The sequence below is a fragment of the Zalophus californianus genome, chromosome 3 (genome assembly GCF_009762305.2).
Source record: "Zalophus californianus isolate mZalCal1 chromosome 3, mZalCal1.pri.v2, whole genome shotgun sequence".
NCBI classification, from domain to species: Eukaryota; Metazoa; Chordata; class Mammalia; order Carnivora; family Otariidae; genus Zalophus; species Zalophus californianus.
Window position 1 is genome coordinate 186,522,564 of NC_045597.1, and position 7,861 is coordinate 186,530,424.

Genomic DNA, 7,861 nt, shown 5'->3' on the forward strand with positions numbered 1-7,861 from the left:
GGTTGGAAAGGGTTGCGCTCAAAGTGGTGGTTGTGGAGCTCCAGGACCCCTTTCCTGGCACAAGGTCGGCCCCATGCCCCCTCCCCCCCACATCCACGACACATTTGCCTCCAACTTCACAGAGAAAATCTGGCTAGTCAGGTCTGACCCTCGGGCAGCTTGTCCTCAAACCAGTGCCGTCTGCACCCAGCCAACAACCCCAAGGCATTTCTGCTGCTTAGGGGAACCCACCCCCACCGGCAGCCCATCCCGCCTGTCTCCTGGGGCGGGGGGGGGGGGGGGGGAACATCCTCCCTCCCGCCAGTTGTCCCTGCTGCTGGTGAGGGCTGTCCGCAGGACGCAGAAAACGTTAGCCAAATGTCCCAGGAACAGAAATTCATCCCCTACTTGTTGATTTTGAAGGTAGGAAATTATTCACGAATTGGGTGGGTACTTGTTCTAAGGTGACCAGAAGTCTTCATTTATGCATTCAATCATTTTAAAAACTGCAGAGACCTCTGTAAAAGTCTGTTAAATTCTGCTACATGAGGCATGGGATGTTGTATGAAGAGAAAGCTATTATGGAAGGGAAAGTTTTCAGTATTCATCAAAATAATTGGACCTACACCTCTTCTAAATGAAGAGCACGAGTATGAATGTACACGTGATGAAAGGCACCCAGGCCTCGGGCAAACACCCTCAGAGTCCCCCACTCAAGAAGATGGCAATGACCAGGACAGTCTCCACTGGGCCCGAAGGTCACGCATCTTTCAGCTGCCCAGATGTGTCTACAGCCTGGCTCTCTGGCTGAGTCCTGCCCACCAGCCTGATCCAGAGCTCCACACCCCGTTCCCTGATGCCACCTCTGTCTGGCTGGTTCCAGCCCGAGCACTGCCGCCCAGGGCCCCCAGAGGTCTCGGTTTCCTCATCTTGGCAAGGGGCACAGTTGTGCTGCAGGCAGGGCTTCCATGTCTCTCTCTCAAGAATTCTCTGCCCCTGCAGTCACAAGGAACTCGGAAATCCTAAAGGAACAGAGGCAGGCAGATTCCAGAACCCTGGGTCAGGCTCTCCCCTGTTACTGGCAGCAATGAAGAAAAAGCAGTGTTACTATTATCCTGCTGCCCCCAGGCTACCCCCTTCCCTTCTTCCTTCCCTTGCCCCTTTCCCCCTACCTGCTGCCCTCCAGCCCTGCCTTCTGCAGGCCTCCACCCTGGGCCTTTGGCCTGGTGCTCCTCCTGCTGGCCCAGCTCGCCCAGCCAAGCTCCCACCTCTTGCCAGCTGGCCCCCTCCTGCCCTGGAAGCCCACAAGGCCCGCTGTCCCCCCAGGTTCCCTGGAGTCCCCTGCTGCCCCCGCCCTGCCAACCTCCCTTCCCCACCCTGCCCACCCGCTTTCTGTCTGGCCTCCCTCTCTGCTCTTCACTCTGCCTTTGCCCTGCCCCTCCCTTCTGGCCCCGGGCTGGCCTCCAGCCACCTGGCCAGACCACTCAACTGCCCCTACTCCCCTCACACCCAGTCACCTCCTCCCACCGTCTCTCTACCCTTGAGCCGTCCTGCAAACCTGCCCAGGGACCTGGCATCTCCGCCAGGGGGCACCTGGATCTCTGGGAGCTCTGGGAGTCGGGCACCTGCTGGGCACAGGGAGCAGCGTGTGCCTGGCCGCTGCGGAGCAACCCCGTGGGCCCCCTGGCCCCCCCCATCTCCCCAGTGAGTTCTCAGCCACGTGGGGGTCTGGCCTTGGGCCCTTCCTGAGGATCGGTCCACAGGCCCAAGAAAACATGACAAGCTGCTCTGTGTCCACACTCAGGCCCCTCCGGGCCCTCAGAGTTCCCTCTGGGAGGGGTGGCTGGGCTCAGTGGACTCAGGGTACCTCTCCCTGCAAGGCTGTTCCCTCCCTGGGGCCAAGCACAGCCCCCCCTCATTCAGAAGGAGCAACGGCGCCCTGTGCCTGGTACGTACCCCATTCCCCAAGCCAACCTCCCCAGGAGACAGCAACCAGGGCTCCCTTTGGCAGAGGGAAGCTGTGGCAGCGGGAGGAGGGGTGAAGCCCTGCTAGAAGGTGCTGGGGCCTGGAGACTTGCAAGGAGAGGGGAGGAAGGGACGCCTGGGTACCCAGGCTTGGCCTCGGAAGTCCCTGACTTTGGTTCCTGAGGTCACGCCTGCAGCCACGCTAAAGCATCCTGTGCCCTAGAGGGCGTCTGGTCAGCCCGACCTGCTCCCACCCACCTTGCCTGCCCATGTTGCCCCTGGGATCGGACGCTTTCCTCATCCACCTCGTAAACTCCCTTTCAATGTTAACAGCTCAGTTTGCCCTCACGGGGCACTGGCCTCAGCACTTGCTTCGCCTGTTGGGGGGCCCCTTCGCCACCCTGGCTGTTTCAGAAGGCTGCCTTCCTCCGCTGATGACAGAACTTGGTGGCTTCTAACCCAGCCCTGGCTCTAGAATCACAAAACCTCAGTTTTCTTTTTTTTTTCCTTCTTTCTTTCTTTTTTTTTTTTTAATATTTTAATTACTTGAGAGAGAGAGAGAGAGAGCACAAGCAGAGGGGAGGGGTAGAGGAAGAAGCAGATCTCCCCGCGGAGCAGGGCACCCGATGCGGGGCTCCATCCCAGGACCCTGAGATCACGACCTGAGCCCAAGGCAGACGCTTAACCCACTGAGCCACGCAGGCGCCCAAAACCTGTTTTCAAAAGGCCCAAGACCTCTCTGCACTTCTCTCACCGAAAGTTGGGCAAGGATCTCAAATTCAAAGTTTGGTCCCCAGCCACTCTCTCAGCAGCTCCCCGCGCCCCCATCCTTCAGCTCCACTGGCTTTTTCTGCCCCAGGACCTCAGGGAGATAGGTCTGGAGACCAAACTGAGGTGACCAAGAGCTGTTCACAGCCTGAATCTTCCACCGAAAGCCCCAACCCCACATTCCTGGTGGTGGGGAAGGTAGACACAGGCCAGACGCAGCAGTAAAACCCAGGCTCGGGGCGCCTGGGTGGCTCAGTCATTGGTTGTCTGCCTTCAGCTCAGGTCATGACCCCGGGGTCCTGGGATCGAGCCCTGCATCGGGCTCCCTGCTCAGCGGGGAGACTGCTTCTCCCTCTCCCACTCCCCCTGCTTGGGTTCCCTCTCTCGCTGTGTCTCTCTCTGTCAAATAAATAAATAAAATCTTAAAAAGAAAAACAAACAAACCCAGGCTCGGCCAGTCTGAGGGCGGAGAGCAAAATCCCCAGAACTGCCCCAATCCTTGGGCCCCACCCAATGCACTCAGCAAGGATACTTCCTGGGCAAGAGGCAGCTTCCCCTCAGGAGACCCCAATGCTACCTGGGGTGGGGTGAGGGTGACCAACTATCCTGGGTGCCCAGGGCTATAGGGACCTCCAGGACAGTCCCTGACAGACAGGGCCGAGCTGGCTACCACGGGTCGGTGAGGAAGCTTTGGGGACTGGCCATGGCTCCAGTCTGCGGGTTTCTCTCCCTACAGAGTCCCCACTTCTAGCTGCCTGTGTCCAGAATGCTCTGACACTCTTTGGCTTCCAGGATGCACATGGTCCCTCCTTTTCTCCTCCTGGACAAATGAGCACACGCAGGAGCCTTCGCTGCAGAGACTCCTGGGTCTGAGAGCCAACGCCGGGGGTGGAGCAGGTACTTTTCCTCTTGCCCCCACAGATGGCTGGCAGGCACCCCAGTTTCAACACCACAGGGAACCACATTTCCAAGAAAAAGCTCCCAGCGCCATGATGTGACAAAGGGGCTGTGTGTTACCTGGGGCTGCACTTGGCTGTCAGCCCGTGGGAATGTCTGAAACAGAGAAGCAGCTTCAGGTTACACAAAGCGGGGTTGCGGAGACTAGAGTGTGTGGTCCCTGGGCCCCGCAGCCTCCCCCAGCTCAGGGGATGAGGGGCCCAGGTGGTGAAGGACGATGGGACTTCACATGTCTGTCCATTATTTTCTCTGTCAGGAAGTCTGTCCTTCTTAACTGGCTCCTAGGGGGCGCAAATGGGGAGCATACCACTTTGCCATAAAAGGGGGCTTTGTGCAATTAGTTGAGTCCCCAAGTCCCCGAGTCCAGAATAATTATGCTGGATGTTGTGGTCTTTCCTCAGAACTTCACGGGCTCACAGCCAGAATTATGCACACTGACCCTGAGATGCACACACACACCCATAGACACACATGCACGTGGGTATGTACCCCCCCCACGCACACATGTCCACACCCAGAGATACACCCTAACCTAGAAACACACACACACAAACTCATCCAAAAATACATGTGCAGAGACACAAGGACCCACCCCTCCCCCCCCACACACATTTATTCCCCCATACACACACTCAGTTTCAAATACATGTATTTGTCAAGTCACACAAAATATTCAGACAAATCGGGCAAATGCGTAAGGAGATCTAAAGTCAGAAAACTACACATGCTCACACACACACGCAGAGCTAACTAACGCTCTCAGATGGCACAGTCCCGAACTACACGTAGATCCTATGCAGATCCGTCTAAACACATAACTGACCCCACAGCCTCCTGTCCTCCCCGATGACCGTAGTTCTGGTGTCCCAAGTACACCATGCCCAGAGCCCTTAGCAGGAGAAAAGAGAGTAGATCATTCAAGAGACACCCAGAGAGGACAGAGCCAGGGGGCAAATTTGGCCTGAGCCAGTGACAGTGACATAAAGAGTCACCTTCCTGCCATATGGCACAATCCAATTTACACATGGCAGCCCACAGGCCAGGGGAAAGCCCCCAGACCTCCGACCACCTCAGGATGCAGGGGGAGAATTTGAAAATATTCCTGCAGCCTGCATTCCAAAAGTCTTTTGGTTCTCAAAGTTCCCAAACCCAATCAAAACAATTAAAGAATGAATCCTATGGAGAATTACATATGAGAAAATAACAACGCAGTGCTTATGAAAGTGAAACATTTGGTTAATTATGATGTATCTTGCATGAAAAAATTGTATTTGATTTTTAGCTACATGGAATAATACATAAGCTATACCATAGCTTTAAGAAAATAAACGGGTGGAGTTTTTTACAAGAATCACAACGATGCGAATAAACAAGCAGTTGACAATGGGAAACAGGAAAGAAAATGCAAGTGATGGGAGGAAATTCTCTTTTCCTACACTTCTGCAAAATGGGCAAATAAAAATTAAATCTAGCCAGCCACAGAGAATAAGGTCACTATCTCCAGCGTTTAGAGATACTTTCTTTGTAGAAGCAGAAGGAGTCCAGTGTATTGAGTTTGACACTGAGCACACTCCTGCTAATTTGTCATTTTGGAAAGATCCAGCTTTATGTACGATGTTTCAGTTCACTGATAAAGCATTAATGAGGACCCGCCATGTGCACGCCATTGGGGATACACAGATGAATACAACTTTCTTTAAACTCTAAGGTTTCTTGGAGGAGATGGCGCCTGAACTGAGGGTGGAGGAAACATAGAAGGAAATGTGGATTCCAGCAGTGGTTAGGAGACCAGGGGACCAAAATGAAGCAAGGATGTGGTTTGTGGAGACAACAGCGGTTCTGAGGCTTTTGACACCGGGACGAGATGGGTCATGGGAGAATTCGTAAGGAGAAGCAGCATGGGGCTTCAGGACTAGGCTGGCGGGGAAGAAGCGGTTCCACTTTGGACCCAAGGGTTTGGGGTACCCCAAAGTCCCACCCACTCTCCATGGGGATATAGAAAGGGGCGTGGTCAGGGTAAAGATAGCAGAGGAACCTTGCTGGTTTGTAGGAATAATTCACAGTGTAAGAAAATAATCAAGGAGCTAACTCCGTGGAAGAGAACTAGTAAAGGAGTTGGTGGAAAGACTGGAACCATGAAGACAGAAAGGAGCTGGTCAGAGGTAGAACAACAAGTCACAAAAGGCAAAGGAAGCAGCACCAAGGCAAAGAGCTAGCCAACATGCGAAGGAGCCTAGAAGGTGAGGTGGGGCCAGTACTGAATCTTGGGAGGGAAAATCAAGAACATTTATTGACAGTGATGCTTTTAGAGGTCCTACCCACCCAGAGCACTAAGGAAAACATCGAGAAGTAGGTTTCAGCTTATGGAAATCAATTGTCTATCAAAACTTTGAGTCCAACATGATCCCTAAAGATAAATTGGCCAAAGCTTGTCATAACACAAAAATGAATTACTAGAAACTTATTTATCAGACAAGCTACCTAGGGCTTATTAGGTGGCTTGGCTGGAGACTAAGTGGTAAGTAATATTTATGATGATTCCTCTTATGTAAGTAGTACCTCTTCAGTCTAAACTGAGCCAGATCTCCTACGCCAAAAAATGTTTCCCTGGTTTTCTTTTTGCCTCTCTAGTCTCCCAAGTTTATTAAGAAATTTTAAAACACATGTTAACAAATTAAATGCAAATTTAACAAATTTTAAATTGGTGTCCTTGAATAAGATGGCCCTGATTCTAGGTTGGGCCTTATGACCGGAAACATTAAATAAAAATGTAGTATATAATAATTTGTAATTTTTTGTGTGTGGTTCTGGGTAAAAATGTGAGCCTTTGAAAAATCTCGCTCTGGCTTGTTCCAAAAAAAAAAAAGGTCATGTGGCAAAAGTCCTCATCTAGGAGAACATTAATGCTAATTTCCCAAAATCTGTAAACCATGTAGCATAGATGCTGTTGAAATCACCAAATAAAATAGAGAATTGACCAAGGAGAGCAAGATGCTTGAATCCTTTAAAATTTGGTGAGTCATTCTCATATTAATAATTGGGAGACCTCACATAAAAAGCTAGTCAGGCAAGGACATTCTGAACAGCCACTTGAGAAAGTGAGGCTGTCGGGATGGGCTTCATACGGGATTGGTTTTCTTTACCATAGACCATGTAATGCTGTTTACTCCTTCTAAAATATATAAGAAGTACAATCAAAGTTCTCTTTCTATAACCAAATTACCAAAAGATGGTTGAGCCAGCCCTGCATACCTTAGCCTTTCGTCCTGTTTTTCTATGAAATGGTTTGAACAAGTATTTTGTATTGCTTTGGAAAATATTTGCTATTTCCTGAGGGCATCTCATCTGAAGGAAGGAAAGGTAGGGGCAGCTTAGCTGGTGCTGGTGGCGCTGGAATCAGGAGGACTGTAAGTGAAGGTTCCAGATACTCCTTCGGCTTAATTCTCCCAGCTCTGGAAACTAGGAAACTCTACAGAATCCCAAGCAGTAGGCAAAGGGCGGGGCTTGGAGGAAGCCCACGCACTTGGGCAGCCCTAAGCTCTCCATAGGATCTCATGACCTTGTTTCTTTTCATTCCTCTTGAGCCATTGAAGGACACCATTTTGGGTGGGAGGAAATAAGACCTCCAAGTCTAATCATTTGCTCATGAGAATCTTGACTCCAGCTGCATCTCTTCTGGGTCTCAGTAAACAACTCCCTTTCTTAAGAGCTCATTAAATGTTGCCCCCAAATATCACTTGAGAAGGAAAGCGGGCTACGACATGACTTTCATCATCTCAGCACCTGAGGTTGGAAGCATCATGCATCTTGGAAGCTTGCCTTAAGAGGACAAACGTGCAAGATGGGCAGTGATGGACCAGCTAACAATGAGCCCTTCTTAGCCGTGGGGCCTGGCTGAGCCTCTGAGAACCCAGTGCTTACTATTGCCCCGGGCAGGAGGCTGGAGTGCTCTGGGTGACAGAGTTCCTTTCCCATAGAGCCAGGGCCTGGAGGGGACTGAGTGTGGACACAGAGCAGCTTGTCACGTTTTCTTGGGCCTGTGGACCGATCCTGAGGAAGGGCACCCACTGGATGACCCAGGCCAGACGCCCACGTGGCTGAGAACTCACTGGGGAGATGGGGGGGGCGGCCAGGGGGCCCACGGGGTTGCCCCCGCAAGCAGCCAGGCACACGCTGCTCCCTGTGCCCAGCA